This window comes from Nelumbo nucifera, chromosome 7 (assembly GCF_055504915.1).
Source record: "Nelumbo nucifera cultivar China Antique chromosome 7, China Antique-T2T, whole genome shotgun sequence".
In the NCBI taxonomy this organism is placed as follows: Eukaryota; Viridiplantae; Streptophyta; class Magnoliopsida; order Proteales; family Nelumbonaceae; genus Nelumbo; species Nelumbo nucifera.
In genome coordinates this window covers 4048403-4060754 of record NC_142655.1, presented here as the reverse complement: position 1 = coordinate 4060754, position 12352 = coordinate 4048403, and the positions used below count along the sequence as shown (strand labels likewise).

The following is a 12352-nucleotide window of genomic DNA, read 5'->3' as shown; positions in this document are numbered from 1 at the left end:
GATTTAATTTTTTACCACCACCTAGATGAAAACATTGTTTTTACTAGGTAGATTTTAAATGTATAAGCTTTTGTGTTATTGGAATTATTATTTTATTAAGTATGGATTTAATTAATAGAACTTAATGATGAGAAAAAAATGACTTAAATATATGATTCAATGAACATGAATGCAACTTAATAACTTAAGTGTTGGATTTGATGAGAGAGAATTGAATGCATTGAATATCTTAAAATTACCTATTTTCAAATCATTTAATATCAAGAACCGATTACCATATTTGCCCTCATTTTTTATCAATAAATTTAAATATAGAGGATAAATATTGTCCTTAAAAAATTTCAGAAATATTCTCGAGGCCATTCTTACTCTTTAAAGTAGTATAGACAAATCTTCCATATCCATCCAATATATGGCCCTATTTTTAGCCATAAGTTTTTGGGACATGGTTTTCAAAACAGGACCAGAAAAAACTGGTAATCGGTTAGGCCCCCGGGTCTGGCTATATTAAAAATAGGAAATCTCTAAAAAATGTTGAAAAAGTAAAAAAAAACGCTGACCTAGGTGATTGGACTGCTAAATCGTTCAACTCGAACAGTGGTTCGTAGGTTCTCTTTTTTATTTTTACTGTTGTAAATAAAATAAAATAAAAACAAAAAATAAAATTACTTTAATATCTCCATCCCAAATCAATTAATTGAATGTAGGGTTAGAACCCCATTTTCGTTTTAACCCTTCGTTCTTCCCTCCTCTCAGCCCTTACACCCAACCAACCACCTGTGGCGGCCAGCACCTTCGACGTTCGACGGCATCATACATCGGCCAACGACGATTAACGGCGACCGGTGATGGTCAGTTTGCAGCAGTGGCCATTCCTCACACCCAACCGACCACCTGCGGCAGCCAACACCTCCGGCGTTCGATGGCGACACACATTGAACGACCGCGATTAACGGCGACCGGTGACGGCGAGTTTGCAGCGGTAGCCAACGTTTTTTGCAATTTGCAGCACTTCCAGGCTTTATGGCAGGCGAGTTTGTAGCAGCGGATGACTTGCAACGACGAGCAGTTCTAAAGATTTGGAGATTGATTGCGAGTGTTTTTTACACCTAGGAGCAATTTTAAAGAAATTGAAGAAATTGAAGAAAAAATAGGGTTTTGAAGTTTTTGCTTGGTTGAAGCTTAGGGAGCAGCATTTGGCATGGTGATTAGGTACAAATTAATATAATTTTTTTTATCAATTAGGTAAAGTTAATGTATATTGAAGCTTTTTAGAGATCAATCTTGAAATAGAAAAGCAATCGTGAATGCTAATCGCCGTGTGAGCTGCTAAAGGTTTTTTGATCTCTTGAAAATATTAAAGCAAAAATAACATTAGGTTTGGAAGAAGAAGAAGATGACGAGCAAAAATAACATTAGGTTTGGAAGAAGAAGAAGAAGAAGATGATGATGAAAAGAAGAGTGTGAATAATGGAATCATTGGAGAGACTAGAGATTGTTTGCCGAAATACTTGCCACCGTTCCACTGTTATAAGACACCAGTGTGTGGTAAGTGGCCAATGGGATGCTTGGGTTAGGGCAAAGGAGAGACTTGAAATGGGGAAGGAGTTCGAATTCAAATGACCTTGAAAGAAACTTCATTTTGGGTTTTTTGTCTTTTTGTGAGTGGTTCAACGGGTTTGTTCAACTAACGGCTGAACAACTATTAACATTGTAGGTGTTTGGCATCGGTGCTGGAACACAAAATAGTGTTGTGCATGCCTAAATTGTAAGCACCGTTTCCTGATATTTTTGTTTGGAAATGGCACATAGGTTGTTTTATGGAAAAAAATCACCGATTTTGTTTGGTATTAGTGTTGTAGAACTGTTTTCAGCATTGGTCTATATTATTTGACATCCAAGATGTTGTCACTTCATTGCACCGCTGGCAGCAACGGGTTGTTTTCTAAGAAAACATTAAGGTGATGTTTGGCATCGATGTTGCTTTTTGAGAAAATGGTGGCACGTAGGCACCACATTAGAGAAAGCAATGCTTCAGAAAACACCCTATTCTTTGGTACCATTTTTCTAGAAAAAAAAGCGTTGCTCCAAGCCACGCCTTGGGAAGGAAAGTGTGGTCTTGATAAATGACAAACTCAATGTTTTCTGAGAAAACGGTGCATTGATGCCAGCAGTGCAATGGTTTGTCATCAATGTGGCATCATTTTGGACGTTGGATAATATAGACCAATGCTAGAAATGGTTCTACAACACTAGAACCAAACGAAACCATTGTTGTTTTCTCAGAAAACAACCTATGTGGGAGCATTGTTTTATAAGAAAACGGTGCAGTTTTCTCAGCATCGATGCCAAACACCTACTAAATTTGGTGTTTCTTCAAGCCACACTTTCCTGATTTCCAAAGCATGGTCTGGAGCAATGTTTTTTTATAGAAAATGGTATCAAACAAGAAATCATTTTCTAAAGCACCGCTTTTTATGATGTGGCACCTACGAGGTGTCATTTTCTCAAAAAACAACATCAATGCCAAACACCTTCATCACCAACTATTGTCTTTTGAGACATGCAAGGGCAGGTGCTAGCAAGTCGGGTAGGTGCTTGCTAGGAATTAATGCCGATACACGGATATTGATATTTAGGTGGAGGTATTTTGTACTCAAAAAGAATCTTGAGAGAATGATTGATTGGTCAATGACAGAATTTTGTGGCCCTATAGTACAAGAAATAAATTCTGACATGCAAAATTCATGGACAAGATGCTATGATTTATAAAAGAGGGGCTACTAATAAGAGACCGGATTTGCTCCTCACACCTGATGCCTATGAGGTGCCTCACACGCACATCCTATCATGCATTGGGAACATCTACCGTACTTATTGGTTATTCTTCACAGGAGATGTTCCCATTACGTGGTGGATGTGCCTGTAAAGTGCCTATTTGTGAGAAACAGATCCCGTCACTACTAATAGAATATGGGGACTGTCATTCAAAGTCCTGCATTGGGTTGCAGAGTACTTTAACCCCAAATCATTTATGTCCTACAGTCAGTCACTTTCAACTACGGATGATAAGACATACAATCATTTGGTCGTAAACCTGTTAACGTTACCGTCTATTGCCATTATCATGATCATGTTTAGGAGAATGATCAATCAGCCCAGATCCTTTAGTACAGTGGGAATGCATCTTAATCGTGATGTCAAATTCACGGACAGAACGTGGTTTATAGGGGGAGAGGGATAGTGCTACGGGGCTGGAATTCAGAATTCTGCATCGCATGTATCCCTACTCTCCGATGATTTATCCTTTATAAAATATTCCACAACGTATCGCTGCCGACAAATTATTTTCTTTTCTGTTCCATTCATCCCTATTCCCTCGCTACTGTGTTCTTGGCGCCATGATAGACCTTCAAGGCTACGGCATACTTTTCCTTGTCTGCCTCTTTTCCATCATCGCAGTTCGAGCCATCATCTCCACGGTGCGAACCCCAAGTCGCCTCCCGCCAAGCCCTATTCCGCTGCCGATCGTCAGACACCTGCATATCCTCCGTCCATTTCCTCACCTAGCTATCTATAAGCTCTCCAACCGCTACGGCCCCTTGCTTCACCTTCTGATCGGTTCTGACCCCAGCATCATCGCCTCTTCCCCTGAAACCGCGAGCGAAATCCTCAAGACCCATGATCTCGCTTTCTCCTCCCGATCCTAGTCTTCTGCCATAGAGCATCTGTCATATGGCAACGCCGACTTCAGCTTCACCCCATACGGGCCTTATTGGAAATTCATGAAAAAGATATGCATGTCAGAGCTCTTAGGTGGTCAGACTCTGGACCAGTTATTGCCTGTCAGAATAGAAGAAATAAAATGGCTGTTGAGGTCGATTTTAAACAAGTCGGAAGCTGGTGAGGCCGTCGGTGTTAGAGCAGAACTGATAAGGATGACCAACAACGTCATTTCAAGAATGACAATGAGCAAGCAGTGCTTGGAAACAGAAGACTAGGCGGAGGAGGTCAAAGCAGTGGTTGAGGAAGCGTTGGAGATCGCCGGTACGTTTAACTTATCGGATTATATAGGGTTTTGTAGGAACTTTGATTTACAGGGTTTGAGAAAGAGGTTTAAAGACATACACGAGCGGTTGGATAGGATGATGGAGATGATACTAAGGGAGCATGAGCAGGTGAGGGGGGAGAAGGGGATGGGAGATGAAGCGAAGGATCTGCTCCATATATTACTCGATGTCGCAGAAGCGGAGAATTCGGAAATGAAATTAAGCAGAGAGAACATTAAGGCTTTCATTCTGGTAAAATAGTGATCGCATCTCTTCTTTCCCCTGTTTAATTGGAAGTTCATAGCCCAATTATTCTTTTTTCGTAGGCAGTGTCACAGAGATTTGGATCTAAAGAATATGGGCTTAATCACAACTTCTGCGGTCATGGTTGCAGCATTTAATTTTCTTACGATCCTCAATAAAAACGAGTTAAAATCTGCCTTGACACGCAGCACTTTCTTGCGAGCGCCATTAATCAAAAGATAAAGCAGAGCATTCGAGACTCGAGAGAATTCGGATTCAGACTCCGGATCTCCTACCAACAAAATACGTTCCGAGTCTACAACTTTGCCCGCGTCTACCCCCACACATAGGGAACAGCTCATCTGTAATGCACGAGGAGATGTTTCCAATGCATCGGGTATGTGTTGTGGGTAGAAGTGGGCAGAGTAGATCCAGAGTCCTTCCAACACCCTTAAAAGTTCGAACTAGTTAAGATCTCCAACCCACAACGATTCTATCTACAACGACCCACATGAGATCGCAACTACATATGGGGAAGACTTCATGCATGGGAGAGTCTCAATCAATGCATGGAGGTAATGTTTTGTGGGTAGAGTTCTGATGAGTAGGAGATCCACAGTCCCTTGAACATGATCTTATACCACACATTTCATTCAATGCAGGTCCCAATTTTAGAGTTTAAATATGCGCCCCACCTGCTCTCGCCCCACAAATGCCTCACACGCCGAACGTCCGCCATCTGTCCCTTCGCACGCAGGTAGCTTGTCCCGCATGCGGAGCTAACAGGACGGCCGTCCCGTTAGCCCCAAAACTATCCCAAAATCGAATTCAAATCTCAGAACCCTCATTTCCACATTTCACATTCCCGCGTGCTTGAACAGCCGGTCCCCTGACCCCTCGTTCTTCTCCCTTCACCCGAGTTCTCTTCTCCTTTTTCGGCACCGGCGACCTACAACGATAACCGGCGATCACCCCCCTTATTTGATTATTTGTTTTTGGGCCGTGCACCCCGATAAGAGAGCTCTCTGTCCAGTGTCCAACACATCTTCTGCTCTCGCTCCCTTGTATTATGCGCAACACTTGGCGTTGGATTTTATCACTCTGAATTCTTTATTCTGAATCCTCCGCCGGAACCGGGAGTCCTGTACGTCACATCAGTCTTTTACATCTACAAACCCAGTAGTTTATCGTAATTTTTTCGGAGAAGTATTACGAGACTGTAGACTGTAAAAAATTTTAGTTGGCTTAAACGATGGATGATTCAATGGAGCGACGACCCATGAAAACCCTCAAAAAACTCAAGGAAATGCGGTCTCCCTCTGTCAGATCAAATGTAAAGAGAAGAAGAAGAAGAAGAAACAGTTTTTTTTTAATGCAATCAAACTATTAGTATTTATTATTCGATTTAAAGAACCACTGCAAACAAATCAGTCGTTTATACAGACATCCATTATAACAAATTCCATTTCTACACTATAAATAAAGAAACCCAAAACAAAGTCAAGCAGACTTGAGACTATTTTCTTCCCTCATCCTCGTAAATTTTCTGAAAGAAATGGAAAAACAGAAACATTTTCCTTTTCTTTCTTTTAATGGGTTCCACGGTTAATCATCTCCCTGTATTGATTCAACGACTCCTGCCTCTGCAACCTCATCTCTTCATTGAATTTCCTTATAAACGCTTCCACCCGCCGGTTCAGTTCGTCTTGACTCAGCGACGGTTCTTTCTGAAGCTTCCCCGAACCACCCGGGGACGGACTCAGCGACGTCCCCAGATTAGTACGGTCCCTGAACGTCTCTGCTTTCTTCACTTTCGCGGGGGTTGGCTCTTGCGTTCCCTGGCTCGGGTTGCTGTGGCGACCGTGTGTTTCCCACGTCTCCGACTTCTTCAGATGCCTCGTCAGTGGCATCGGCCGGCCGGCCGTTATCATCTTCCACGTGTTCTCCAGCGTATCGTTTCGTTTCGTCTTCGCCACCCGTAACGCCCTTCCACCTAATCAGTAGTCACAGTAAACAATGCCATCGGAATGTTAATATTTTCCCAAATACATTTCTATGAACTTTTTCTCTATAAATTGCGATCTCTGTTCACGCATTTGTCTTGATCGAACAGTGCCAGAACTATGTAATTAGAAATTGGAATCTTTATATTTCTCCATAGATTTTAGCGGCAAATAAACGCAGTTTTTTTTTTTTTCTCATCACATATAATGTCCATAAATTATGAAAAACGAAAAGAAATTAAATAAAAAAAACAAAGTAGCAAAAACTGAAAAAGAAAAGAAACCAGAAGCATTCCCGCCGGGCGGCCAGCCGGATTCATGGCAATACGACGGGAAAATCTCCTTCCACCGCCGAGGAAATTGATGCAAATTAGAAACAAAGAAAATTGGCTTCTGATAACGTGCACCAAGAAGGCCGGTACATGTTACCTTCTCGCTAAAAATCTTATCTTTATAATATATTGACAATGAGTTCAGAGAGAGAAAGAATGAGAGTGTAGTAATACCTTCAGGGCTAGCTCCGACGATTTTTCGACCAAACCTTACAAAACCCGGTTGGGAAGGAATATTCCGTTGGAACCTCCGTCGAATCCCTCCTCTGCGGAGTCCAAGTCGATCTAGAGATAACAAAATCATCCTTGTCATACTCCTCCGAAGCTCTCGTCAGAGGAACCTCCGGATGATCGCCGATTGTCGTTGTAGGTCGTCGGTGCCGAAAAAGGAGAAGATAACTCGGGTGAAGGGAGAAGAACGAGGGGTCTGGGGACGAGCTAACGGCCGTTCCGTTAGCCCCGCATGCGGGACAAACTAACTGCGTGCGAAGGGACAGATGGCGGACGTTGGGCGTATGGGGCATTAGTGGGGTGGGGCGAGAGCCTGTGGGGCGCAGATTTGAACTCCCAATCTTACGATAAGATGTGTCAGGTTAGTTTAAGGAGCACTCCATCAGGAGAAAATCCAAATCTCATCAAATTGGGAGGGTGTTGGGACGTCTTTTGTTGGTAGGAGATCCCAATTCAACAAAAATGTCCTCACATTATGCTGAGATCCGCTTGTAGTTGTGCATTATTATTAGACGTGGTCATGGGTCGGGCCGGGTCGGGCTTTGTATATGCATCGACATAATATATTCAAGCTCGAGCACGAGTTCAGTCTGACCATCAGGCCTAAGTCTTGGGCCCGAGCCTAGCCCTCATATAAAGCCCGAAGTCCGGATCCTAACTCGAGCTTGACCAGAAACTTGAAAATAGAATTTTTTCTTTTTTTATTCAATAACAAAGTATTTTATTTATATTAAAAACCTTCAAAACTCAAAAATAATAAACATCTCACTATTACTTCGAAGAAAAAGGAGAAGAATAACAAAGAAAAAATATCGTATATATTTTTTATTAAATAAAATATATTTTTATTATTTAATATTTAGTATTAAGCATGGTTTTCAAAATTGGATCAGACCGGAAAAACCGGGAACCGACCGGTTCCAGTTATCCCTAAAATCGGATTTTCCATAAAAACCGTTGATTTTTGTTAGTAAACAGTTGACCCGGGCGGTTAATCGTTCAAACGGTTTTGACCGGTTTTCACTTTTTTTTAATTTTTTATTTTTTTGTCAGAATGGGTCGACCGTTCGGGTTGAACGATTGGACTGTTCGGGCCATTCAACCCAGTAACCAGACCCCTGATTGGTTCGATCTCCAGGTCAGTTTTAAAAACCATGGTATCAAGTCGGGCTCCGGCTCGAGCCCGGCCCGACCCAAAAAAAAGTCGGGCTCGGTGCTTTAGGCTCAAGCCCGCGGGCCTAAAATTATGACCAAGCCCAACTAAATAGTGGGCCAAGCTGGGCCAACCCGGCCCATGAACAAGTCTAATTGGGATTATCTCTCCATGAATGAAAACATATAAGTATGGATATATTCCCAATGCATGACGATAGAAGATCGTAAAGATGGTTTTGTGAGGACCGAATCCAAATTCTATTCAAGTTAGGGTTGGTAATGGGTCGAGTCTAAGTAGAACCAGTACTGAGTTGATTATTAATTGGGACAAAATCACAGACCCATAACCATCCTGATTTATAACCGGGTCTATCTATGGGTGCAAATGGATCAGATCATATGATCTAATCCAATCCTATTTAGTTGAATTCAAATCACCCCAGTTCGGATATTCGAATCGAATTTGTATCACCCCTATCCAACTCGAGAAGATCTGATCCGATATATATATATATTGTATTTATTTATAAATATATTATTTATATTGTATTTTTGTAAATCTATAATGTTATTTAGTTTTTTATAAAAAACATATATATGATGAAAATAGTTAAAAGATACTTGTATTTTTTTGTTTTTCTTTATTTTAATTGGTATATTTGTTTTTTAATAATTTATTAATTTTTAAAGAAAACAAATTGGTTCAAATCGAATCTACAATTAGCATGTTGAATCGGATTCGGATATGCCCTGATTCGAATCTAATTCGACCCATTTGCATCCCTAGGTCTATCAGGTCCAAACTTAATAGACTTGATTATACTAAAAACTATATTTGTTTATCTAAGTAAAAACTTAAAATTTAAATTTTGATAATATAAACTTAATAAAAATGTTATAGAAAAATACTAAACTGTTTATATGTTGATAAATAAAATAATTTTAGCTAATATTTTATTTATTATCAATAAAATTTACTATTTCAAACCTAAAATATGATAAAAATTATAAAAAAATTGAAATATTATATATATATATATATCTATTTTTTTTAATAAAATAATCGATTTCAAATTTGAATCAATTCCACACAAACAAGATCTGGAATAATCCAATTATTAATCAAGACAAAATCATAAAACCAGAACCACTATAATTGGTTTGGTTGATTTGGATCCATCAAGTAGACCCAAGCCATTAGCAGCCCTAATTTATGTGCATCGGTGAATTTTGGGGGTTGTAAGAAAGTATAGCGACGATGATTACAGCATATGTTTTCAGAACTTTGGCTTTTCTTCCCTGTCGTAGATATGAGACATGATAGTAATACAACTATAATATCTAATCTATGATTAGTAGGTTAAGAGTCTTTTGTTTTTCTTGCTAATAATCTTTTTATCTAATAATGGCAATTTTTAGTGTGCCACGTTAACATGGCTCTCCTTTGTTTTTTTTTTTGAATTTGTATTTTAAAATTGAACAAAATTACTCAAAGAGTCAAATCAACTTTAAGTTTTTAAGACTTCTATCTCTCCTCATTAACTCACCATTAACTCTCTCTTCTCTATCTCATTAGCTCCTTTGATTATCTCTCCTTATTAATCATTATGTTAAACCTCTCTCTTCCAATAACTCATTAGACAGTTATCTCTCTTCTCAATTACTCCATTGCTTAATATTCATTTCTTTTTTTCATTTTTTATTTTATTTTGTTCTCTCTCTTCTCCTTATTAGTATAATACCGAAAAGCAGTTTGCTTAGGGGTGATCATTTCAGTCTTACCCAGGATCGAATCCACATTAGGCCCACAAATTTCAAGGCCAACATGGGCCCAACCCAACCTATAAACAAATAACAGTTAAAAATTACTTAATAATTGTAAAAAAATTACAATTTTAGTTAAATCACTTAAAAATAATGAGAACTAGAGAATTCTAAGACATAGGTCCCACCTCTCCCATAACCTATTTTAGCATATTTCTATAGGCCTCTTCTATTATTAGCCTATTCTATTCCAAAGAGAGAGAGCTTTACCCTCATCCAAATTCAATTTATTTGTTGCATATTCAAATTTTATTTAATTGGTTAAATGAGAAAAATTATAACTTGAAATCTAATAATTAAATTTAATAAAAAATTACTAAAAATAAAAATATTATATTTTAGGAAGTTTTTATCTAGCAACTATTAAAAATTAAGAAATTAATAAAAAGTAACAATTCATAAATTAAATATTAAAATGTATTTAAATTCTATTAAAAAAAATTAATATTAATTGGATAATTGGAATTAATAATAAAATATAAAATGTCAAAAGACTCCTTGTGCTTAGGGATGATCATTTATAACTCAGCCTAACCCGGCTAGACTTATAATTTTTTAGGCTCAGGCAACTATTTTCTTCTAAGCTAGGTCTAGCTCAGATCTACACCAAGCCCATACGTTAACATGGGAAATAAGGCTATAAATGAATTCGATTGAAATTGGGCCTAGCTGCATTTACATCCCATTCAACTATGAAATCTCTATATCTCCATCCTCACCCGATTATTATGTCAGATTTTGGATTGGATTTAATCTGCAACTATCTTATTATGTTTAAAATGACAAAAAAAAAATAAATAAAAGTGTTAAAAAATAATTGTTTTTAAGGTATATAGGTATAATCTACAATCATCAGATTCAAACAAATGTATGGGTTGTACCTGATTTGGTGAACCTCAGCCTAAGATTAATTTAATTATGACTATAAAATTTAATCTATAGATTAATTTAATTATAACCACAACCTATTAAATTAACCTATAAAATGACTATAGGGTTGAAACAAATTGTAACACTTGATCATTAATAAGGCTGATGGAACAAATTGTAAGTAATTAGCATTAATTTGCAACTTCTAACACTTGTAATCTATAGGTCAACTCCTTCTATAGGTCAATTTTTATGACCCAAATGACTGTAAAATTTAGTCTATAGGGTTGAAACAAATTGTAACACTTGAACATTAATAAAATAAAATAAATAAAATAGAACATGAACATATCATATGAAAAAAATAATTATTTTATTAAGTAATTAATGTTAATTTATTATTTTTATTATAAATTAATAATATAATTAATCCAAATTACTAAATTACTAGATTAATAGTTATCGCTTCTCAATTTCTCTTGTTTCACTTTCCCTTAACAAATCCCGTGCATGACACAAATGGCTGCTAATAATAAAATAAGGCATGATATATTCTAAATAGGCAGTATAAAAGAGGAATCTCAATGACTTGCTTCTTCTTTTGAAATTCTGACAGGATATATTTGTTGCGGGCACTTATACATCTGCAATTTCAATGGAATGGGCATTGGCAGAGCTCATCAACCACCCATCAGTGTTTGAAAAAGCAAGAGAAGAGGTTGATGTTGTTATTGGAAAGAGTAGATCGGTGGAAGAACCAGACATTCCTAATCTCCCATATCTGCAAGCAATTGTGAAGGAAACATTGAGGCGACATCCTGTAGAACCTTTAATTCCAAGAGAATCCACTAAAGATTGTGTTAGTTGGTGGTTATAAGATTCCTGCAGAAACTACAGCTTATGTGAACATATGGGCAATTGGGAGGGATCCTAAGCACTGGGATAACCCACTTGAATTTCAACCTGAGAGGTTCATAGCTCAAGAGGGCAGCAGTACCGGAGCCCAATTAGATGTTAGAGGCCAGCATTTCCATTTCCTGCCATTTGGAAGTGGGAGAAGGAGTTGCCCTGGAGCTTCTCTAGCACTGCAACTTATGGAAACAACCCTTGCAAGCTTGATCCAGTGTTTCGAGTGGAAGGTCGGTGACGGAAAGGATATATTGACATGACAGAAGGAGGAGGGATGATTCTACCAAGAGCCCATTTCCATATTAGATGCCTTGGGGTTGGGGAGGAGTGAAGTTATAAATAAATATTAAAAGCATTGTGGCTGAAATATTTCATATATATATTTACTTAATTTGTATTTTGTATTTTTATTTTTCTTATCTTATTGTTGAAGTTCAAGTCTTCAAGATATGAGTTCTACGTTCCTCTAGACACAAAATAGTCCCTTGGCTTTTGATAGATGTTACTATGTTAGAGCCATACATAATTCATTAGTTACTTGTTGAAACTCAAGTATTATCATCTTTGAATAATCTTTGCTTTTGAGGTTTGCGCTGTAGCCTCTAGAAAACAAAAACGAGACAAAATGTGTATCAAGCACTTGATATGTGTTGCTTTTATAGGAATAACAATAAAAAGTAAAAAAGCACATTTAAATCTTTAGGGTTTATGTGTTTAGATTTAAGTTTTACTATTT

The 12352-nt window shown here is 37.9% G+C and overlaps 1 pseudogene; it reads left to right on the top strand.

Annotated features, from left to right (window-relative positions):
• The first annotated feature begins 2713 nt into the window (after positions 1 to 2713).
• On the top strand, positions 2714 to 11947 carry LOC104597759 (cytochrome P450 93A3-like; annotated as a pseudogene).
• The last annotated feature ends 405 nt before the right edge of the window (positions 11948 to 12352 follow it).